Below are 25,705 nucleotides of genomic sequence, written 5' to 3'. Positions count from 1 at the left end.
TGAAGCCGCTCCACGTGCCCCTGGCTGCCACAGATCTCTTTAGCAGACAGCCATACTCTGGATTTGTATTCTGGCCATGCTGGGAATCTAAGCGCGCATCGGAAACATGCCAGGGACGGCGAACCACTCTGTAAAATATTAATTCAATATTAGCTTGCAGGGAGGACTCCTAGAAAGTGACAGGGCCGCAAGAGTTTTGTCCAAAGGAAGAAAAAGGAATGTTGAGTTTGGAGACATCTGAGTCAATTAAATGTTTTGAAATTTTAAATCGCTCAGGATGGGTATTAACCCCTCATGTCGTCGTGACTTTTGTGAACAAACAAAAAATGAGAAGACTGTCCCTTTAAAGATGAGATTATCTGAATACAGTTTTTATTCTCATAAAAATAAGTAATAAAATTATTTTCTATGGCAGAAATTAGTCTAAAGCCTCCAGATCAATTAAAATTCAATCAGCACTTTCCCCCCAAGACAATTATCATTGAGGAAAAATAAAATAAAATGGGTTTTGGTCAGGTAAAAATATTTCTTGATTTCTGTATCAAATACAGATTGAGAAACAGCTGGTTGAATTCAAGGACATCTATAGGCATATGTCTATATGTTAAACATGATGTTGATATATAAGATGAAAGACATCTACTTGTAGAAATGACCACACAAATAAATATTTAAATACCTAAATGTCACCAGGCATTGAGAATGTGGAATGTCTCACAGTGTCTCAATGTGGATTGTCACACTGAGAAGGCAATCTGACTCCCTCAGCCCCAGGATCTGATGACTCTGGCAGATGGAAGATGGGGAAGGAGTGTAAGAGAGGCCTGCAGGAGAGGACAGTGTATGCAAACTGCAAATCTGCAGATCACCACTGGGGACAAACGGAAGGTGCCAGCCAGATCGAGCAGTGACTGACAGGACAGACCGGCCTGCACTATGTTTGAGTTTTGGCTTTTGGAATTTTTTTTTCAGTTTTTTTTCTTTCCATTGTGTGTGTGTGTGTGTGTGTGTGTGTGTGTGTGTGTGTGTGTGTGTGTTGAAAGCAGAAAGAGGTAAGCAGGATAGGTAAGGGGTCCAAAGGTTGAACTCAAGAGGCATAACGGAAAAACAGGCAGCCAGTGAGATGGCTCACTGGGGAAAGAGACACACCACTAGGCTGGTTATCTGTGTTGGATCCCTTGATCCCCACATGGAGAAGGAGAGAACAGCTTCCACAAGTTGTCCTCTGAAATTCACATGTATACCACACCTTGAGCATGCCTCCTAATAAATGAATATAGAAAAATTTAAAAAATAAAACAAATATCTGAGTTGTCTAATACCGGAGCCTACAAGTATGTGTGTCCGTGTGTACAAAAGTTAGTAAAATGTCATAATGAAACCCACTGTTTTGCGTGCATCTCTTTGAATTCACAGGTATAACAGGAAGTCATGGAGAGGTTTCAAAAGGCTATCTTGTCAGGTCATCTTGGCTCCCGTGGGCAGATGCAAACGGAGACTACAAGTCAGGGTGTAGAAAAAGCTAACCAATGCTTACTACAGTGCTGGTGGTTTGAATAACAAGATGGTCCCGGATATGGGAAGAAATGAACAGATTTGAGCGCTGACAGGGAGAGCTAAGCCAGTATCTGTTAAATAAATGAGTAAATCAAATCAGATTGAGCCCTCTCCTAGCAAGTCACACGAGTCTCCCCCAGTCACGGGCCTGAGTACTGCTCACAGGTCGCTAAGAACTGCACTTACCAACCAGCCACTGCTTCCCAAGATCTTTCTTTCTTCCCGTTATGAAGTCTGTCTTGAAAGCAGGGGATGGTTTGTTCCTCCTTGACTCATTGAGAAGCATCAGTGGAATCATGTGGACTGAGTTCTTAGTTCTGGGAAATTCATCAAGAGTTATTTTTCTCTACAGACGCATCATCAGCCCTATGAATGGTTGGTTGCCTCTGCAAATGGAAGAGACAGATATCTTAAGCTACTCCTCTAAGATATGTCAGAGCCATGAGCTTTCTTGTTCTGGTCCTGGATCTTGTGCATTAATCCATGCTTGACAAATATGGGGAAAATTGATCAAGGAGAAGGAGGGAAGCTTGGATGCTTGGGTCACTAACAAACCAGAGCTAAGAGCTAATGTGTTATTCCAGCCTACAGTGCTCTGAGTACGACAAGGCTATGGGTCTGAGACATCTGCAGGAAATCACATTTGAGGCAACCTGAGACTAGGATCTAGGAGGAAGGCCCAGGAATCTTAGAATAATTGTTTTAGAAAATTCTAATTCATGTAGTCCTTGTCTCACATGGGGAGGACCTTTTAGACAGTCAGCTGAATTCAGGAAAATACCAGGTGTTGCAGGCAGGGTCAGCAACAGAGCCTGAAATAGCACTTGGGGTCACAGTGAGCACCGTGGGAAAACATACAGGTCTGCAGACAATGCATATCCTGCCCTTGCTGCCTTTAAAATTCTAGGTACCGTCACCTCTACTTCAGTAGCTTAACGTCCTCTCCTCCATAAACTTCAAGACGTTGATGATTTTTTTTTCCCATACAGAAACTTTTTAACCCTAACCCTAGCCCATTTCCTACAAAGAGTCCTAGGAGAAGAGATCATTTTAGCAAAAGAATTCCCAATGTGCAGGTAAATTCACATCTAACTTTGCCACTGGGTCAATCAATATTGGTAACACGGGGGTTGCCAGATGCTTTCTGTACCCCACATTAAACAACAAGCTTCTCCCTGAGAATGAAGATGCTAGAACACGAACTACATAATCAGTAGAATTAGCCATTTCATAAGGAAAAAGTAAGTTTTATGAAGCATTGTCAGTTAATAGTGCTAATTTCTGTGGATCTTTAGTGGACTCTTGGAAAGTATTCCTTGGTCCTAAATAGACTGATATGATACAGACTTGTGGTAAAAACCACAGTCTGCTGTTATTGTGGGCCTCTGGTAATCTCCCTAAGGTAGACTCCGGTTATTGGTAAAATATAGGAGACACTATCAGAGCCTAGCAAATTCTTTTAGAACGAAATGTCATGTAGAACACAGAACACTTAAATACTCCTTAATCCCATTGTCTTCCTCGGTGTTCTTCTGTCAAGGATTGGAGTCACACCGAATTTGCTAAACGTTTTCAATCGTTGACATGAGTTACAGATAAATCAGTCACGCAGGAGCCAAAACTCTAGAGTTAGCCAAAAACTCTATATACATCCACAACTATACTCTGAAGAAAAGCAGTTGATGTAATCCAACACCCACTCGTGGTTAAATATTCTCAGGGAAAGAAGAACAGAACGGAAGTCCACCAATACAATGAGAGCGTCTATGAGGACGTGCAGCTTTCAGGAAAGAAGTTTCAAGGCCTCAACCCCTACAATCAATGCCTACAGTTCTGTGGTGAGAGGACGAGCCAGGCATCTGCAGGACAGACCATGCCCAAGATCAGCTAGAGACACGTTAAGGACACGGGAGTCTGGCCCATTTAATGGCATGGCAAATTAAATGTTGCTACATTATCTGTGGCTGTGACAAAACATTGTGACAAAAAGCAACTCAAGGGAGAAAAGGTCTGCTTGGTGTACAATTCCAGGTTACAGTTCGTCATAGCAGGGGTGTCTCGGTGCCAGGAGTTTGAAGAGACTAGACTCATTCATCCACAGTCAAGAACAAAGAGAGGTGCACGTGAGCGCCCACTTGGCTTGCCTACTGGTGATCAGTTTGATTTCTCCCCTCATACCATTGAGGACTCTGCCTCCCCCACGTCTAGGAAATGGTGCTGGCCACGGAGGACTGAATCTGCCCACATTGGCTAAAATTATTAAGACAAGCCTATGGGTTGAGCCAATATATAACCCCCCCTTCACCAAGATTCTTTTCCCAGATGATTCTAAGTTGTGTCACACCTACAATTAAAGCTAATCATCTCAGATATCAATTGTTCTTGACTTATAGATTTAATGTAATTTTAATGATATTCCTAGTAAGAATTTTCTCCTCTTTTCTCCTTTCTTTTTAAATACAATTAAAACTGTGTGGCTGGGGTTATGACTCTGTTGGAGTATTTGCCGATTTATTATGTATGAAACTCTGGGTTCAGCCACCAGCACTACGTGACTTAGCTTGAATGCTTTTAATGTCAACACTCATTCCAAAGGTGGAGACCCAATGTGGAATGTAGGATCATCGATAATCAGTTACCTGTGGACACCAAGGGATGCCCCTGAGAGTTCCGTTTCTCGCGTAATGTCTTTCTCTTGGAGAGAAAAGAAGGAATACAAATCCAGAGTTCTTTCAGTTTATCATGGGACACGAGGGTCGAACACTGACTAGAAACCATACCTCACATGTTGAATTTTGACTTTGCATGGACTACTATGGGTGCAGCTTGATACTCTTTGAAGAAGCCAGGCAGTGAATGTGCTACATTGCTAGCCATTCAAGGTCGTCTTCAGTGACACCGAGAATTTGTGCCCAGCCTGGACTACATGGGACCCAAGTTTAACCGTAATTATAAACACAGGTTAAGAATTTGGGGGTTAGTGCATGAAGACAGCATAGATAAATATGTATAAAGGGTAAATTTTTAATGCTGGGATCTAGAACATTCCAGTATTCATCATAAAGTACCTACACTTTGTGATACTTGGCTTAAGAAGGAAGAGTTGTGCTTGATGCTTTAAAACTTTATTTATATTATCTAATTAGTGATCTTTCTCCATTTATGTATATAAACCTGTGTACAAGGCAAGAGGAGGACATCAGTTCCCCTGAAACTAGAGTTAGGGATGGTTATAAATCTCTATGCTGTGATTCTTATTGGGAACTTAGTCTGGGACGTCTGCAGGAGCAACAACTGCTCTTAACCACTGAGCCATCTCCCTAGCTCCTTGCTTGGGAGTTTTGTAATATGCTAAGAAGACAAGGAATGCCTATTCTATAAAACAGTGTGTAGCTGCTCAAATGAGCCGTCATACAGTAACTTGGATTGATGTATTTTTTGAAGTTGCCATATTGTATGTAGGTAGCATAATTATACATCCATATCCCCCCTCTCTTCTCTCTCTCTCTCTCTCTCTCTCTCTCTCTCTCTCTCTCTCTCTGTCTCTCTCCGTCTCTCTCTGTGTGTCTCTCTCTGTCTCTCTCTGTCTTTCTCTCTGTCTATCTCTGTCTCTGTCTCTGTGTGTGTGTGTGTGTGAGCACACGTGTACGTACAAAAACCTTATACATATTACAAGCCATCAGCTAAAGTAATACACATTTTCTTCCACCAAATTCCATTATGCATAAGCAGGCTCCTTCTTAAGTGTTATCTAAATATGTATTTGATTTTCACATGTTTCCATATTCATTCCATTCATATATGAACAATAGCTACCATTATATGCTGTCTCCTACTGAGTTCCCAGTGTGTTACGGGCCTAAGTTTAACGTTATCTTTATCGTAAACAGACTGAGAGAAAAGCTCCACCAGGATTCTGCCTTTTTTAATATAAGCAAACTCGGCCGATATGAGATTAAATTTCACCTTGAAACCGTAGTTATCATCATTATAGGATAAATTATTTTTCTATACACTCATAAATATATCTTGAGTGTAACTGTCTAAAATACATATAACTTAGATAGATAGATGATTGATAGACAGATAGATGATAGATAGATGGTAGATATAGATAGACAGATGATAGATAAATGATAGATAGTATATATATATATATATATATATATATATATATATATATAGAGAGAGAGAGAGAGAGAGAGAGAGAGAGAGAGATTAAAGCAGGGACTCTCATTGGCCCTAGAGTTCGCTAAGTATTCTTGACTTTCAACAAAACTATATCAAACCTCAGCCGTTTTTAACAAAAACCCCCATCTTTGAACATGGCAGCTGCTGAAAGTCCTTACAGCGTTTAAATGAGTTTACAACAGACCTACTTGCCTAGAAGGTGGTGGGGGTGTTGCCTTCAGGTCAGGCTAACTGCAGGATGAGTTCTGCCTGGGAACGTCTATAAGCTTGCTGAGTTCCCCTGACATTTGTAAGCCCAGGACCACAGTGCCGCCATGTTGCTTCCACCTGATTTGATTGCTGTGATATAATAACAAAATTCCAACAGGCAAGCACGGTATGCAGAGCTGAACGCTTAGTGTATTTGCCCACATGCAACGTCCCGTGAATTGGTTAGACATTCGCCTTTACCAGACGGTAATGAAGGCTCGGTGAGAGTTGCGTCTGTGTTGTTTCAGGTGAAACAAAGGTTTGGCTTGAGATTTGTCTGTGCTCCTTTAGAGGGGACATCACAGTGTTTATCCAATACACTCTGCCTCGGACTGGAGCTGTTGCTTAGCTCTGAGGTTCTAGGAAGTGCACTTCTCTTCTTTATGTTTAATTAATTAGAAACTGGCAAAAGGGAGCCAGAGAGATGGCTCAGCAGGAGCTTGCAGCCAAGCCTGATGACTTGAGTTCAATCCCCAGAACCTCTATGGTGGAAGGAGAGACCTGACTCATTAAAGCATGCCGTGGCATTCAACACATTTTATGTATGTGTTTATATATGTGTGTTATATGTGTGTTATATGTGTGTTATATATTGTTTGAAGCAGAGACCACACTGGGAATAGCATAAACTTTTGAAACCTCAAAGCCAATCCCAGTGATGTCCCTCCAACAGCAAGACCACACCCCCTAATCCTTCCCAAACAGCTCTACCACCTGGAGACCTGTTGTAGGAAAAAACCTGGGCATTTCTATCCCACCTTTGATCATTCAGTTCCCAAATAAAAGGTCTGAACCTTTTATATTTATAATAAGCCTTTAACAGCACTAAAACCTGGCAGATAGCAACTTTCTATGCTCTATCATTAACCCCAAGATATGACTTGCTATGTTCTGTCTGGGCCACTCTTATTCCAACTGCCTGTCCTCCATGACCAGTTCCTATATCCCTTATACCCCATATTGTCTTCCTCTCTCTTCACCCTTCTCACCTCCCTCATGGTCCAGCCTCAGAGCCCAAGCCTGGGAACAAAAGCCTCACCCACCTCTCTTCTGCCCAGCTGTGAACATCTTTACTGACCAATCAGGGATAACTTGGGGGGCAAGGTTGCATAGCGTCCTTGGTATATGTGAGGATCTCCTTGTCTTTCAGGCGACCAGTATTTACCATCACAATACATAACAGTAGGCCAAACCTCAACAGGGAGGTCTTCAAATATATGGGGTGATGGGGGCCTTTCTCATCCAAACTCTATGCCAGGGTACAAATGCTACACACCTGTATAAGCCACACGTGTTGGGTGCTGATCTTTTCTTGGGTTGGCGAAATGCAACCGGACAGTCATTGAGGATGCTTGGCAGAGTCACTGAGCCTCAGGCCCCTGGCAGCCAATCAGAAGAGCCCAGGTCCTAGCCACTGTGCTGTCTTACTAACCATGCTGCTTCATGGCAGAAGTGCTTGCCCTGTAGTTAGGACTTAGAATATTCCATTTCAAAAGACGTTGTGGCTTCAGGATCCAATCTCAAGCCCAGGAGAGCAGGTAACAGTTTTCTTTTCCACTCACGGCTTAATACCAAACACACCTGTTGCCTCTGGAGGCTGTTTTTCCCCGAGTCCCTCTGGAGGAGGCTATTAACTCTGGCAGTTTTTCCAGTAACCCCACTGCCTCCGATTCTCGGGGCTCTCAACACAGAGGTGATTTGATTATGCTATGCACACTTACTTTCTCTTAGGTTTCAAGATCAAGTTAGCATTTGGGTTCTTTTTTTTTTTTCTTTTCTACAACAAGAGTTAAACATGCTGACTGTGGATAAATTATGTTCTTTTAATAGTTAATATAATTTAACCCAGAGCCATTACTAGCCTAATTGGGTTTACTTGTACTTTGGCTAAAGGTCTAGAATACAATAAACCTAAAAGGTCTGGGAGTAGTGAGGTTAATTATGCTTAAAACTTGCAAGGCAGCTAGTTTGGGTCCATTTCACACACACACACACACACACACACACACACACACACACACACACACACACACCACACACCACACACACATACCACACACCATACACACCCTCACACATATCACATACACACCACACACACCACACACCACACCCCCACACATACCACACCTGTACCACACACATAACCACACACACACATACCCCACACATATACACACACACCACACACACACATACACACACACACACACACCATAACACACACACCCACACCACACACACACACACACATAACACACACACACACCACACATACACACACACACACACACACACACAACACACACACATAAACACAGACACACCACACACACACCACACACAAACACACACACACCACACACACCCACCACATATATACACACACCACACACACACACCATACACACACACACACACATACACACACACACACACACACACACACACACACACACACACACACACACACACACACACGCATACACACAAAATCAGCAAGGGAAAAAAACAGAATTCTTTTGAAAAGCAGTGAACCCACACCTGCTTTCTCGAAATCTGTGACCTGCGGCCTGGATCTAACAATCATCTCACCCTCTCTTCTCCTTGTGCTACTTTCTCCCAAGTTATTTGTCCTTAAGAGCTGCTCAGCTCTCAGCTCTGCTGAAAACGACTCCCCAGGGCCTCTGAAATTAAACGTAAGCTCCTTGCCGTGGCTTTTTAAGAATGTTCTAATTCGGTCCCAATTTATCGGCGTGGTACCACGGCCTGCTACCCCACGGCTCCATCTTCAGCTTAATTAAAGTTGTTTAAATATTGTGCCTGGGACTCTCCAGCAATTTCCCACCTCAGAGCCTCTCCTGAAGCCCATACCATCCCCCCACCCACAAGGCCTATGCATTCACCAAGGATCTGGCTCACAGGTCACTTTGGTCATAAGGAATGACAGTATGACGGCAGGTACACAGAGGGTGAAGGTGTCAGAGGCAGAGCACAGCCATGCTGCATCTGACAGAAGCTTCGCCACAGCCCGGCATCATTCTGATCATGTGTCCGCCTTGCATATAATTGCCTAGCGTTTCCCCAGAGTGAAAGCGTCAATGAATTAAGGCACTCAGAACAGGGTACCTCTTATTAGACAGAAGCTAGAGTCCAGGAACTGCAGAGGTGGCAGGTTTCTCTTGGTCATAGATCATCACCCCAGCTGTAGAGTGTACACCCCAGCCTCTCCCCTCTAAGGTGCTGCAGCCAAATGGTTACATTTGGGATCGTGTCTCCTCAGGGGCACATGCGAAGGGAATCACAGCACTCCAGTCAAAGGATACCCGGAGCATGTGATTGGCACGAAGAATCGCAGGGCTCCTTCTGCCGAGCACAGTGCCTGAAATGTCACGAGCTTTACAAAAAGCCTCTTGGTTATTTATGAAAAAGTAGAGAAGAGTAGCATGTGGGCTCCACAGGAAGGAAAAACGAAAGAAAGAAACGTACAAAACGTCATTGGTGGAGTTCGAAATATTGCACGGGGAAAGAGCTTTGACACAGCGGCGGGCACACGGCTCAGGTCTGTTAATAAGGAGGGTTTGAAGAGGAGGAACGGCCTATGGTGACAGAGTCAGAGCTGCAGAAGTCTCGCTGAGGGAGTAGGGGTGGACGAGAAGGATCCTGCGTGGAACAATGTCTAGGGCGATGCCGGTTAACCCTGCCCCGACACAGTGGGGCATGACGTGCTGCTGTGTGTGCTTGTCAATGCAAACAGAACTGATGCCCCAAACGTCACAAAACCATCGTTCTTAGATGTTTAAAAATGAGGTCGGGGGAGGCAGCAGAGTCGGCAGCATGCCCGCTTAGCCTGGGGGACAGGTGGCACGCAGCATGGGGGTGTGCCGTATGGTGTCATGCACCTGGAATCCCAGCACCCAAGAGGTGCAGGCAGGAGGAGGAGACGGTCAAGGTTCACTCAGCTACAGGGTGAGTTAGAAGCTATCCTAGGCTATGTGAGACTCTGGAGAGGAGGTGGGGTGGGTGACACAGAGAGAGAGAGAGAGAGAGAGACAAAGAGGCAGAGACAGAGAGAGAGAGACAGAGAGGCAGAGACAGAGACTGCATACAAACTCTTGGGCTGTCCCTGTATGCATACCCAAATACTCTCACACCCGCAAGACTTTGAGCCTGACACGATTACTATCACAGTAGCCTGCTCTCTGCAGCTATGGTCTCCAGGTCCTGAACATGGCCTTGTGACAAGTTGCCTAAGATTTCTAAGTTGGAGCCTGTTTCATTCAAAGACCAGCAGAGATAATAGTTATCGCCATCAACCCTTGGTCCTCAGGGCTAAGGCTTTAATCATCATTTGCTAGAAGGAGCAGGACCAGGCTGAGGCACTGGGACAAACCCTTCTTTAGTCCCAGCTCTTCTCTGTGGCCAGCAACAGGAACCTAAATACTGCACATGGGGGTTCTTCCAAGCAACATATCTGGGTGCGAGATAGTCATAGAGTGTCAGTGAAGCTTCATGCTTTGGCGAGGAGGGAGGTCATCTCTTATCGAGTATAAATGTGTGGCCATTTCAGAAATAGACTCAGTCCTTGGTATGCCGCAGGCTCAATGGGGGATTCACACCTTTCTGGTGCACCGCACGCTCCACGGAACCTGGGTTCAAGTTCATTCTATTCTGAGTTCAACACGAGTCCAGGAGAACACTGTCCAGCTTAAATATAGATCACTTGGGATTCAATTCGGAACAGATATCCAATAACTCCTCTTATCTGGCTTGGTTCTATTCGTCCACTTGACGTTAATGTGCCTGAGGAGGGCAAGGCATGACAATGCCCAAATCAATGAGAGAAACGGGACAGGATGAGGATCCTCACTTTCAGTTGCCTCCTCCTACTGTGAATCATGGGAATTGAACTCGAGTCGTCAAGCATGGTGGGACAGTCGCCTCTACCCACTGAGCCATCTTGCCAGACCCAATGCTGCCTGACTCATTTACAAAGCCAGGGTGTGTGAATTTCGTTCTGTAGCTATTACTGCCATTTAAATACCAGTTTCCCCCAGCAAAGACTCCTGGGGAAATGAGATGCTATGGTCCAGTTGGCTCTTTGAGCTCTCCGAATTCACTCTGACAAAGGTTGCCCTCCCGTGCTGTAGGCACTGTGCATTTTCACTACAAATGCCCTGTGCTATCTTGCAAAATAACTTACTTTACAAATACGTTTTAAGGAAAAAACGCCTACTGTTTAGTTTTCTAAATATATTATTATTATTATTATTATTATTATTATTAATGTATACATATATATTTGTGTGCATAAGCACAGGTGCATGTGGGGCCCATGGAGAACAAAGAGGGTGTCAGATTCCCTGAGGCTGGAGTTGCAGGCGGCTGGAGGGCTATAAGAATCAAATGAGCTGATGACCAAAAAGCAGCTAGAATTTCAGGTAGAGTACAGCGAGAGCCCTAGAACCATTATCATGGCTGCCTCTGCTGTGGCTGCACATGGATTTGGAAACTGAAAACATCAATGGTCGAAGCAGAAACCTCCCTTCTGGATGAGCTCATATAGTTTAGGATTAAAAAAAAAAAGTTAATTAGCTCGTAATCTCAGCACTCAGGAGGCGAAGCCTGAAAATAAAGAGTTGGAGGCCAGCTCTAGCTACATGGGGAGTTTGAGGATAGCCTTGGCTACATGAGACCCTGTCTCAAACCAATGAGAAAAGTAAAGTAAATAAAGGTTTATATCATGGAAAGACAAGCAAGAAATACACAGACACCCCTCCCCCTCGAAAACGGCATTTGGCAAGGCCACGGTAACACTACAAATTGCCCACAAGGGAATGATCCTGGATTGAGTTATGAGCTGGAACAGTCAGCCCATGCTCCATGTGCCTGTTCTCTCAGGCTGTGCAAAGTGCATGTTGGGAAAGCCAAGAGGAGCTGAGAGAAGCTCACGGTCTGTTTGCAGGAATGACCCTCACAGCAGAGAAAATGTTCAGATGGCAGATGGCAGAGGGAAGGCTGAGAAACTCAGCTACGGTAACATTCTCCCGGAGACTTTCCCAGGAGAGGACACTGGAAGTGCCTGGGGACGTTCTTCCTGCTGGCAGCTTGGGATTTGGAGTACAGTTTGGCCTCTGGTGAGTAGAGAGCAAGGAAGATGTCTAAGAGCCCAGAAAAGTCCCCCAACAAACATGAACCACTCTAAGTCAGTGGTGACAAGGATGAGGGACCTTAGTCCAGAAGGAAACAAATGAGGCTTTGCTGTGTTTACAGGACATATCCTAGAGCTAGAGAGAGAGAGAAAGAGAGAGAGAGAGAGAGAGAGAGAGAGAGAGAGAGAGAGAACGTGTGTGTGCATGTGTGTGCATGTGTGCATATATGTGTGCATGCATGTGTACACATACATGTGCGTGTGTGCCTGTGTATACACATGTGCGTGTGTGTATATATGTGTGTGTGCATGTGTGAGTGTGTGTGCATGAGTGTGTGTGTGTGTGTGTGTGTGTGTGTGTGTGTGTGTGTGTGTGTGTATGCATGCACATGTGAGTCCCTAACTGAGATTAACATTGTGGTCACTTTGGTCTGTCACACTGAAACAGAGCCATTGTACGAACTTAGAACCACGTCTACCACTATCTGTTTTACAAATATATTTTTAAAATATTTTATCTATGTATGTGATGCGTGTGTTTGTATGTGTATGTGTGCATTTATGTGTGTGAGTGTAGGTATATGTGTGTCATGGTGCACATGTGCCAGTCATGGGACAACCTTTGGTGCTGGCTTTCACTTTCTGCAGTGTTGTTTAAGACAGGGTATCTTCCTGCTCATCACCACGTACACCAGGATGGCTGGACAGTAGGCTGTTAAGGACTTCCGGTCCCCGTCTCCCACCTTACCAAAGAAGTGCTGGGCTCACAGCCCTGTTCATCGCCCGCACAGTGCCATGGTCTGACTTACATATTACCATTACTTCAGATGGATAAGGGCAGAAGGATGAGGCAGGAGGTTGGGAGCGAAAGCAGTGCGTCCTGCAGCTGCGGGATTTGAACAGACTCCCCAGGCGTCTATAACAGCTGCTCACATAGTATATTACTGCACCGTGTAGGGTCCTGAATCACACATAAAAATAATTCCAAGAACTGTACTTACCTTTAATCTGGGTCTTTTGAAAGCAACCTACCAAATGCTTAAATTAAACAGATATTTTATCAACGGGGGTTTCTACTAATTATGCGGTTGTCCCTATTAATATTATTCACCGCAGCATCTGTTCGAGTTCCCGTTGAACAACTCGAAGGCTTGCTCACATGCTTTTATTTTTAGAACAAGCCGTGCAACGGTGGAAACACATGAACATACTCCACTAAAATAAGCATTTGTCTTGGGTGGGCAAATTTGCAGCTTTGGTAAACCTGGCCCTAAACACATTGTCTGACTGATGAACTGAGAAACACCACAGTGGAAACACACACACTTAACTCTTCACATGTCAGGGGTTGGGGATTTAGCTCAGTGGTAGAGCGCTTGCCTAGCAAGTGCAAGGCCCTGGGTTCGGTCCCCAGCTCCGAAAAAAAAAAGAAAAAAACTCTTCACATGTCTGTTTCTTGTGACAGCAGATCTGGGGACTTCCGTTTCTCTTCCTTCATTTGCAGGGACGTCTTGGAGTCAAGTAAGAAGACCAACTGTCTCCGAATTGTATGCCCAGCCTTAATCAAGTGGAAGCTTCTATTTCATAGCCATGCCTCGGAAAAGCTGTAAAAGGAATAGGAAATACATCAGATGTGACCCACGGGTAAGCGTTTGGCTTTGGGTAGCAGTGAGGTGTCAGGGGAGCCTGGTCAGTTGAAACACATGGAGAGACCGCCGTGGGCGAGGGTGCTAGTGAGGGAGGCTCTGCGTGCAGAAGGCTGAGCGGTGTGTGGAAATGCTGTGTCTCCCCTCCCCTGAAGCTGCCCTAATGGTGGTCTGAAGTAGGGGATTCTATGAATGCAGTACATTAGAGAAGTCCTAGAAGATCGGGGGCAGGTGGACTTTTGGAAGAACTGAGTTTGGCTGCTTCATGGTATAAGCAAGAAAATTAAGGCCTTAACATGGACTCCTGATTCGAACGCAGCAATAGGGTCAAGTTGCAATTGGCTGAGGCAGGCGCGCTGCTAAGGACCTGCAGTGGGTGGTCCTTTTGGGTGTGGTCTCCCCCCTTGAGCGTGAGAGGACAGTGAAAATGGTTCTTCGGTTCTGGTGCAGTGAGACAGAACACTCACATGGGAAGTCAAGGAAAAGCAGAAGCTCTAGATGCAGACAGAAGGAGGATGGACCAAAGCTTAGGGTCTGGGAGAGGCTGCTCTTAAGAGGCTAAGACATGTGGACTTGGGCAGTCAGTCTCGCCTGGGCATGCTCCAATGCCCTGGACTTTGACTCCCTGAGTACAAACAGGGAAGAACTCCTTGTAATAACTGAAGGGGAACATGGCCTGGGAACTTCTAGAAAGAATGGAAACTCAAACTGGGGGACTCTCGGCACTCTCCTTTTCCCATGGTGCTCCAGGCACACAGTTGCTCTGAGAAGAAGAAGCAGGAGGTGGGGCAGCTCTGTCCGTCACTGCCACCAGGGACTACAGTGCTTCCCGGGCTGCAGTCTGGGAAAACTGAAGTCTTTGTGACTGGCATTTAACATTCTAACCAGTTGCCTTCGGTTCATGAGAAACTGGGTGGGCTTAGCCTAAATAGTCAAGGCCTTTTGTGAACGAAAGGAAAAACCCAACACGGGTTAATATTCAGTGATGAGATTGAGTCAAAGGGAAAACCTGGTATAGAGACAGTTCTAGGCCAGATGGTTCAGGGATGGATTCTGTGCTTAGTGAAGAGAGGGGGAGGGACTTGGAAGGCTAAGGCTGGAGGAGCAGAGTTGCATGCCTGGTGGGGCTACACAGCAAGACCAGACTCAAAAACAAACAACAAACAAAAAGCAAGGAGGATAAGGCAGAGACTCAGAGGGAGGAAAATGGGTGACAACCGTAATTAGCCTCCGTGAACTATTCCAGAAAGTTAGGGGAGGAAAGGTCTCTAAATTCATTATTTGAGGCTTATGTCACCTCAAGAGCAGCATAGACAGGAACACAACAAAAAAGAGAAAACTGCAGATGGAGACCCCGATAAACAGAGGCAAAAGTTCTCAGCGAATACCCATAGACAAAACCCAACAGCCTATCACACAGTCAGCCCACGTGATCTCGTGAGACAAATACCAGGAATGCAAGGATGGCTCGTTACACACAAATCCGTGTCCGTAAGACATGGCATCACGATGGCCATGCCACACGATGGTCTCAATAAACACATCAAAAGCATTTAACAAACCCCAACATCCATGCATAATTCAAGAAGAAAAGAAACTCTCAACCAACTGGATGAAGAGTGTGTCTCAATGTAATAAAATCTGGATTTGACAAGCCCAAAGGTAGCATCATACAGCATTGGGTAGAGATGGCTGAATTTGCTCTGCTGTATGGCAAAGACATTCCTACTCACTATTTGTCTCGTCGTCATCCGAGAATGCCCAGACAGAATAACCAACCAGTCAAAGAAGGAAATTAAAGACTTATGAATCGGAAAAAGAATTCTAATTGTCTTTATTTGAAGACAACACTATATGATGCATATAGGAAAACTAAAAAAAAATTAGAGAACTGTGGGATACTGTTCAAACTGACAAGCTGGTACAATAGAGTTTCAGAGTACAAGAATCGAAAGTTCTGTGATACATTCTTAACAAAAGACACAACAGAAACGTGAGAAGTTATCTCATTTACAAAAGTTACAAAAATTTAAAATAGTCAAGAATAAATTTAACTAAAAGATGCAATATAGATAAAATCGAAGTTATCAAAACTTTGAAGGAATTTAAAAACACACCTCATGTTCATGGAATTGAGGGATGAATAGTGTTAGTACTCTGTATTATCAAAAATGGACCAAATATGTAGTATACTACTTCACACACACACACACACACACACACACACACACACACACACACAATTATACAAACACATACACTCAAACACAAATACACAGATACACACACAGAGACACACTCATACACACCCACTTACACACAGACACACTCATATGTACACACTCACACATACATTCACACACATACACACACACACACACACACACACACACACACATACCACCACCACAACCACCACCACCACATACGTGACAAAAATAAAAGAACTGAGCACCGCTCACTTGGTGCTAAGACACCCACCTCACTTTATCATGGTCCTTTGCCTCTAGAGATGCACTTGCTGGTGTATGTGTGTGTGTGTGTGTGTGTGTGTAAATATATAATGTACGTATAAATGTATATGGAGGGTGCTTACTTCAACTAGCTATATCAGGTAAGACGATCAGGTTGTTCCCTACCTTGTGGGTGCTGATAACCAAACCCATGTCTTCCACAAAAGTTCCAAGTGCTGGTAACCACTGAACCATCTCTCCAGCCCCAGGTGAAAATCAGTTCACCACCTTCGTACGGCATCCTACAGAGTTTCCATTGCTTGTAGGATAACAAAAAACTCTGACTGTCCACCAAAACCTAGTTTACCACTGCAACTTCCATAATCCCATCTCCACCACCCCTAAAGCACCCACCCTGGCTCTCATTGTATAAGAATTGGTACAAGGATTGGTTCATTTTGTTCCAATGTCTTGTTCATGAATGGTGCTCAAACTAAGTACACACCAAGGCATTAAAATGAGAAAAAAAAATGCTTGAAAGAATTCAAACAATACCTGCTGAGTAATGTGTGTATTTTAAGCGACGCTGAAGAGAATAGAGAAGTAAGAGAGAATGAAAATGTCAAGTGTGCGCCTTTCCCATGGGCTTCGGAGAGAACGCAGAGGAGGACAGATGTCCTACAGTAAAGGACCCCGCACCAGAGCCACCACAGCAGACTCCTCACTTTGCTTCAGGAAAATAGAGAAATCAAGCCCAGGGTTCTGTCGTGACAGTTACATGGCTGTCTGTGACAAAGATTTCCAGGAGACTGTGCTTGGGCGAAGACGGGGAAAGGTTGAGGAGTAGGAGGAGAGAGGAGACACAGTAAGCCTATTGCTGACCAGTGTTTGCTTTATACAAACCTGAACTCTGAGTCCCTCTGCGTCGTTCATGACTCCTGAGGTGTGATACAACTTTGAAAACTCTTCCCGTGAGTCTAAGTCTCTGGTATGTGTTTTGTCAATAATGGCAAAAGAATCCAAGTTTCCCTGAGTGCATCAGGTGTATGATGAGCAACATCTCTCTATGATCAAGGTCTGATGATGATGGTCAAAGGCTACCTTGAGGAGTAACACACAAATCGATTTGGGAAAACATGACTTTCTCTCACAAGTAAGGAAGTACTGATTCTAGTCTACTGGTGTTTAGTTGTATCATACAGGTGCCTGAAGTCACAATAAAAGCAAGGTAAAGTAACCCACATTCTACATTTTGAACATATATATAATATATATGGTGTGTGTTATATATTCCATATAAGGTTTAATAGGAAAAGTGTTATTCTTAACATTTCTATGCAAGATTTCAAAGACAGACCATAGATGACTATAGATGGGATAAAGGAGTTGAGAGGTTCGTGTACACAGGAAATTATTCTGTGTCATGTTTGTTCCTGATGAAATAATCAAAACCAAGGATCATTGTCCCCTTGAAAAGAGTAATCAAACTGTTATTAAGCGATATGTAGCTCCTGCCTTCAGTCTATCATAGAATCTACTGTGATGGTAGACATTCAACTTGATTCACTTTAGAATCATCATGGAAACACTTCTGGGTGCATCCCTGTAGGTGTTTCCAAAAAGATCTTACAAAGAAAACAGAGGAAGGTTTAAATGCTCTAAATGTGGGTAGCACAGTCCTCTGAGCTGGAACACAGAACTAAATAAAAAAAGAGTAAGTAAGATAAGCGCCACCCTGTTTGCTTTCTGTTTGTGTGCACAAATGTGTGTGCACATAAGTATGTATGTGCACATGTGCGTACATATGTGCACAAGTGTGTATGCATGTGTAGAGTTGTGCACGAGTGTGTGTGCCTGTGTTTACATGTGTGGGTGAGTGTGTATGCACTTGTGTGTATACATGTGTGCATGAATGTGTCCATGTGTATACATATGTGCACAAGTGTGCATGTTTTTATATATGTGCACAAGTGTGTGTGTATGTGTGCATGAGTGTGTATGTGCCTGTATGTACATGTGTGCATGAATGTGTGTGCACATGTGTACATGTGTGTACATGTGTGTGTACCTATGTGTGTACATGCAGAGGTAGACTGAAGGTCAAGATCACATGTCTTCCTCAGTCACTCTTCACTTTATGTTTTGAGACAGGCTATGTCATGGAACTTTACTCTCAGCTAACCTGGCTGGGTCCCACCCCTGGGATCTGGCTGTCTCGACACCCAGTGCTAGGGTCATAGGTATACTGCTATATACTGGAGTTTTCATGTGAATGCTGAAGACCCTACCTCGGGTCCTCATTCTTGAATAACAAGTATTTCACCCACCAAACCTCTCTCCAGCACTCGTCCCTGTCTGTTTTCTGACTATAGATGCCCTGTGACCCATTGCCTCAAACCTTGCAGCCACACCATTGACACCATGATGGACAGTCCACCTCAGTGTGAACCAGTAAACCCTTCCTCCTGTGAGTTGCTGTTGGTCATTTTTTTTCAGAGTGAAGTGACATCTGAAGGACATGCCTATCATTTGGTTCAATAGACTCTGCAGCCATTAGGCCCCTGGAAGTTGAGCATGTTTCACGATCAACATGGTTTTAAGTGGTGTTCTCTTTAAAATTACTGAAAGTTTAAAGCTTCATTCGACCATACTGGCCACCTTTTAAAAATAGTAATATTTAGCCACAGAAAAATTATAATACCACAGCCTCATGAACTCCCACATGGGGATAATTCTTGAGGAAAACTGACAGCATTTTTTTAAACAAGAAAATATGTTAATGATGTCCATCCAATGCCTACAGTCTCAACCTTTAACCATTTGCTCCAAGTGTAGGAATTGACACCTGTTAAATTGTACCACAGGAAAACAAAAAAATGTCCCTGTGGGCAGATATGTAACCAAGGAAGACTCAGCTGCCCACCCAGGCTTTTTGTTGTTGTTGTTGTTGTTTTCTTGTGGTTGAGACCATCTGGAGACCGGTGAGACGTCACAGGGGACAACCAATGGGGAAATGTCTCCTGACATAGTTAAAGGCACAGGAAAATAAATTCTTACATAAAGATGATTAGAGCAGAAATGGGCCCCAAACAAAATGTAGTCTCAACAACATTAAGACACCAAGAGAAAGAATGCAAAGTGAACTTGTGTAACTATACAAAAGTCATCACAGAGTTAACAGCAGTATTTATTATCTGGGTAGTGTAGGTATTTTCCTCTTATACTGCTCTTTTATTTCTTCCCACCATTACATTTAATTGGATTTTATTGCCTTTATTTATTGATGGTTATTTATTTATTTATTTTGCACTCAGAGCGAAAGGTGAAAATTATCAAATAAAAACCCTAAAAATACCACATGGAATCCGTAACTCTATTAATGGGAAAGCTAGAACATAATAATGCCATTACAGTGGGAAAACTAACTTAAAGTAAAACATTTCATCTTTGACCATGGTTGACAATTAGGATTTTTTAATATGATTTTGTTTATACACCATCTACTTGCCAGAGATATTCCAGGCATTTAACTGGGAATTCAGCTTTATTTGTAGGCATTGTCTCTTGATTTGGCTAAACTTTTAAATAGGAAAAGCGCTTCCTTGCACGTAACTTCTCTACAACATGGCTACTGGTTTCTAGGTTTCTAAGCTAGAGGTTTGCAAAGGAACATTGCAATGGGCATGTGATTTTTTAAAAGGAATGATTATCTAAATTATTACAATCACTGTCAAAAAGACCTACCAGAACCATAGAAGTCTGCACATTTATTCACAAAGTCTTGCCTGGATACTGCTGCGCCAGTTCTCTGAGGCTCCATCTAGGAAAACAATGCTCATCCACACAAACTCTCCTTGTTGCTGTGACAAATTGCCGATGAGAGCCATCTTACGCTCCTGTAAGGACAAAGAAAGGGCTACTTTCTTTGCGGGTTAAGAAGAGACACAGGAACAGGAGCTGTCTGGCCATGCTGCATTCACAGTCAGGAAGCAGAGACAGATGAGCGCTGACACCCGGCTAACTTTCACTTCGTGGCGCAGATCAGAATCCTAGCCTGTGGATAGATTCATTCGTGAGTGAGGTCTTCCTCACCTTAATTAGTTCAGTCTGGAAACTTCCTTTCGGCCATGCCCAGAGTTTGCCTTCTAGGCAATTCTAGAGCCTGTTGAATTGACAGTAACACTAGCCATCTCGAACACTATATAAGGTGCTACAATACAGAAGGCGGGTGGAGAAAATCGCCTGCCATCACTATATCAAGAGAGATAAGCCACAGGTCCTTAAGACACAGCTATGGATTTTCAGGAAAAGTCCAGACTCTCACATTGACGAGAGAACAGTAACAATCAAACTCCTCAATCAAGGGCATGTATTGCCACGTTACTAGAAAGCCCTTAATTTGAAAGGACAGGACACAAAGTCCCAGCTATTAAAATAGTAAGAAGTGGCACGCAATAGAAGTGGGTAAGAAATCGTATTCCCAGCTCTCTGTGAGAGCGCTGATTGGCATCAGACAGCACGCGCCTCCGTTAAGAGGGTCCTCAAAGAGCAATCAATCCCAAACACCGAACACAAGCCCGGTGCTGGAGCGAATCACAATTTTGGGAAAAGTTTTGATTGCACAGAGCCACGAGCAGACTCCAACTTGATAATGTTGCAGAGCCAAACCTCCATGCTTTAATAGCAATCTATTCTGTCATATCAGCAGAGCTCTGAAAAACCGAAGGTGAAAGCCCTTAGCATGGAAAAAAATGAGGTTTGCCTCCTTAACTACAAAGAAAAAGGTGATTCCACAGTGGAAGAACCCAAGGGGGCCCCAACAAACGCTAATATAAACTATCAAAGGCAGGCTCAGGGATTTTGCCTGATTATTAACGAGAGAGGCGACTGCTCATGAGAAATTCTAGTTAATAAATCTCAGGCCTCAATCTCTGGGGAATGAACTCTGAAGACTCTACGGGTCTCACAGGTGACCTACTAACCTATTTCAGTGATTGGCCTATGTAGAATTAATCATGACATTTTAAGCAAAAGGGGTCAGAAGTTTGAAGAGTTTGGGACTACTTTAGATACGTTTTATAGGTAGGATAAAGTCACCTCAAACGTCTACCAGAAAACCCAATATCCTAACGTGCCATTTTACTGGACAATGTTTTTCCCCAGATGTGACTCTGAAGACCTTTCTTAAGCACAAAAGATGAGTTCGGTTATCCAGGTGGGTCCTGATAGCATCCTGGGAGTCCTTTCAGGAAGGAGGCAGGAGGGGCAGAGACAGGGCCTGGGAGATGCAGCATTTCGTGAAGAATAAGAAGAGAGCATGGGGTATAGACCATAGGTGATCCCAGAATGTGGAGCATTTAGGAAATGGCTTCTAAACTCAAGCACCAACGAAAGGCACCACCCTAAACCACAGCTAAATCATTCCACTGAGAGCACAACCCTGATTTCAACCCTCCGAGAATTGTATTGGACTCCTGACACCCAAAACTATAAATAAATTCTTCTATGTTGGTTTAAGCCCCCCAAGGTCTTGGTACTTTATCATATTATCAGTTGCAACAAATGCAAATGAATTCTTCTTGTGTTGGCTTTGCTAGTTTTCTGAACAGAGATTTCTAGGTTTTGCCAAATCTCCACTGTCATTTGCACGCCATGAACATGTCTTCCTAAAACGCAGAACCGTGCTCTCCACAGCAACAGGCTACTAAGAGCACCATGCTCCCCTTCTGATAATATGGCCATGTTTCTAGGTGGCCCAGGAAAGAACTTGGGGGCAGGTTCACTGGGCAGAGTCCTCACAGGGAGCCCTCAGTCAGTCCCCACTTTCTCCTTTTCACATCCGGGGCTGGAATCCGGACAGAGCTGTTGGAACTCCAGAACTCCTCGATGCTCTGCAAATGGAAGTCACAGCCTGGGCAGCAGCACAGCAGGAGCCTGGATGCCAGCTAAGGGCGGCGAGCATTTGCCAGGGAGATGCTCTGCCACCATTGTCTGAGCAGCTGATGTCAGACGTGCTCTTGCAGAGGAGACTTCCCTATCCGGGTGCAGATACAAGCCCTACTGCAAATATCACCGCACCATCATTTAAGGAGACAAGGCCATCCGCGCACACACCCTCCCTTTATGGCTTACCTGGATCCTCTTCCCGAACCTTCTCTTCTCCTCTCAGGACCACACCAGCTGGCTTTCACATGGCGCTAATTAATAAGCAATGCCATCTTGGAGAACATTCTTGGCTCCTGTGCCCCAAACACTCTTGTTAATTATTGGCATGTATTAACTAGATTATTTCCTACCAAACCACCAGGAAATAATAATTTTTCCCCATTTTACCCATGGATAAACTGAAGTCCAAGGATTTCAAGCTATCCTGATCTACCTAGGTTTTATTTACCTTTCATTTATTTTTGTGAGGATTCTCTCTCTCTCTCTCTCTCTCTCTCTCTCTCTCTCTCTCTCTCTCTCTCTCTCTCTCCCTGAAACCCACGTCTCTAGGAATAAAAATAATCAACAATAAAAGTATGATCCACAGGAGCCCAGATTTTATCAGAGACTGGGCATGTTCAGGGTGGTAGGGCCATAGATTAAGTCACATTCCTAGACCAGGTTAGGCCATAGCTTATAGAAATGATCAAATATGTACCTTAAATTATTTGCACTGAGAAATAATGTCGTGCTTAAAAAATCAATAAGTATAGGAGAAAGAGGGGGAGGATGGAGGAGGAGGGGGAGGAGGGGGAGAAGGGAACAGAGTAAAGGAAATCGTGTAATAAAAAATCAAATTCCAACTTTTTCCTGCTGGATAATTTGATGTGGCTTTGGGGAGTCTTAGCCCTATAAAACCAAAAGATTCTCCAGTTTGAAACAATAAGCCTACTTGTCTCATAGGGACATGCATCCTTTCTGCCACTGATCCATCAGTCATGGGTGGAGGGACATTGAAAATGGGCCCCTGCTCTCCTGTCCCAGTGTAGATCAAAGATCCAAAACTATGTCCAGGGACATCAGCCGCAGCACCTGGGATGCGGTTGGCATACACATGGTTAATTTTATCTGCAGCCCAGATAGTGAATGTCCTGTACCCACTGTGGTCCCAGTGTTATTGGTCCCCAGAGAGATTGAGAGACGTGGTGGACTCAGGAAGCCAGGGCCTGAGGACAGGTCTTTATAGCTATTCCTGTAGCTATTTAATCCAATTGAAACATTTCCTGCCACCAGGCAGAGAGGCTGGTGAGTGGCAAGAAGTAAAACTGACAAGACTCAGGAAGTAAATGAAATCCAAAAGTCTAAGGGTGTTCCTGAAGCTTAGAGAAGTCACAAGGTTCTTTCCCAGAGTTCCACAAGCAAAGCCACTACTGGGCAGAGGAGACCCTGACCTGAAGAGCTGCTGACGAGCTGTGCAATGAGAAGAAAGGACACAGGCAGCTTTGGTGGGCTTCGCGGGGATACGGCTGACTGTGGTCACCCACTTTCTCTGTGAGCATAGGACTGTTGAGGCAGGGGGCTTAGAAATTCAAGTCAGTCCTTGGTTCCATGATGAGTTTGTTCAAAGTCAGCTTAAGATACACAAGGTTTTTGACTCAAAATATAGAGGAAGGAAGGAGGAAGAAGAAAGGAAGGAAGGAAGGAAGGAAGGAAGGAAGGAAGGAAGGAAGGAAGGAAGGAAGGAAGGAAGGAGTTTGATATCTGACTACCTATCTTATCTCTCTGACATTCTCTGAGTATCTCCAGTCCCTCCATCTCCAGCACTAACGCCCTGAGCATTACCATCCAAACCATACTCATGGGTAGCAGATGGTATCTTGTCTAAGTAGTGCTTTGGATCTGAGGCACAGTCCACCAGCATAGCACACAGATACAGGCACAGACACATGCACAGCACACAGACACAGGCACAGCACACAGACACAGGCACAGACACATGCACTGCACACAGACACAGCACACAGACATATGCACAGCACACAGACATATGCACAGACACATGCACAGCACACAGACACATGCACAGCACATGCACAGCACACAGACACATGCACAGCACATGCACAGCACACACACATGCACAGCACACAGACACATGCACAGCACACAGACACAAGCATAGCACACAGACACATGCACAGCACACACACACATGCACAGCACACACACACACACACACACACATACGAACACACATACATGCCCAGCACACAGATATATACACAGCACAGACACATGCACAGCACAGAGACAAATGAATCCCCCACTCCACCAGGTTGGTTTCGGGGTGTATAACTAACAGAAAGTCACCCTCGGGTCCCATAAATTTCACTGTAAGAGACTGAGAATCAATCCTCGTGTCTACCAAGGGAAAGCTAAAAAATGAGAGATGAGGGTTAGGAAACCCTGTAGCTGGGGCTTAGCCCCTGACTGTTAAAGACCCAAGGGTAACTCGGATAGAAAGACTGACAGATGGGTGTTCTCCCACCCTTGACAGCGTACACGCTACCATAAGCAACACAACAGGAAGCCTGTTTGCACCCGTGAAGAGCCTGCCTTTTTCAAAAATGCTAGTTTCCCTGAGAATACACATAAACAAAACTATTCAGACGCAGTGGAAATGGTCCTCTGGTTGAGTGGGTGCCAGGGAGGAAAGCACAAGGACAGTGGCTGGTGCCGTGAAACAAAGAAGGGATTTCTAAGTACTAACTGTGACGGTGTTCCAGGGGCTGAGGAGTGGGAGAGACGGAAGGGAAGAGGGAGATGGGGTGGGGGAGGAAGAAAGGGGAGAGAAAAGGAAAGGAGTGATACAGGGGTAAGGGCTGAGAGGACGTGGGCGTGGACAGAATGTTAAGGAACATGTAAGGGGCAGGAGAGAGGAGGGAAGAGGGGAAGAGGGGAGAGGGGAGAAAGGAGAGAAGACAGGAAGAGGGAGGGAAGAGAGAAGGAAGGAAGAGAAGAGGGAGGAGGGGAAGATGCAGGAGAGGAGGAAAGATAAAGGGAGGGGAGAATTCCGATCTGTTGAGATTTCTGTGGTGAGGGAGTAGCCCAGCTGGTCTAGTGCTTTCTAGCATGCAGCACGCATAAAGCCCTGGGTTCCATCCCAGAAGGGCCTCAGAACAGCATGGCGGTGCGAGCCTGCTCTCCCCTCACACAAGAGGTGGAGGCCCAAGAATTCCTATTCATACCCATACAGTCAGCCTACTTGACACATTATCTTCTCTCTCTCTCTCTCTCTCTCTCTCTCTCTCTCTCTCTCTCTCTCTCTCTCTCTCTCTCTCTCTCTCTCTCTCTCTCTCTCTCTCTCTCACACACACACACACACACACACACAAACACCAGGTTCTCCCTCAGCCAGGAGCCAGACATCGAGATACAGCCAAGCTACCTCTTCGTTTAAACATTGCATTTCAAAAAGAGCTCTGCCTATGCAGAGTGTCTCCAAACACACATTTCCTCATTCACCACACCAG

The sequence above is a fragment of the Rattus rattus genome, chromosome 5 (genome assembly GCF_011064425.1).
Source record: "Rattus rattus isolate New Zealand chromosome 5, Rrattus_CSIRO_v1, whole genome shotgun sequence".
Classification (NCBI taxonomy): Eukaryota; Metazoa; Chordata; class Mammalia; order Rodentia; family Muridae; genus Rattus; species Rattus rattus.
The sequence above is the reverse complement of the archived record's forward strand: the minus strand, read 5'-3'. Positions refer to the sequence as shown.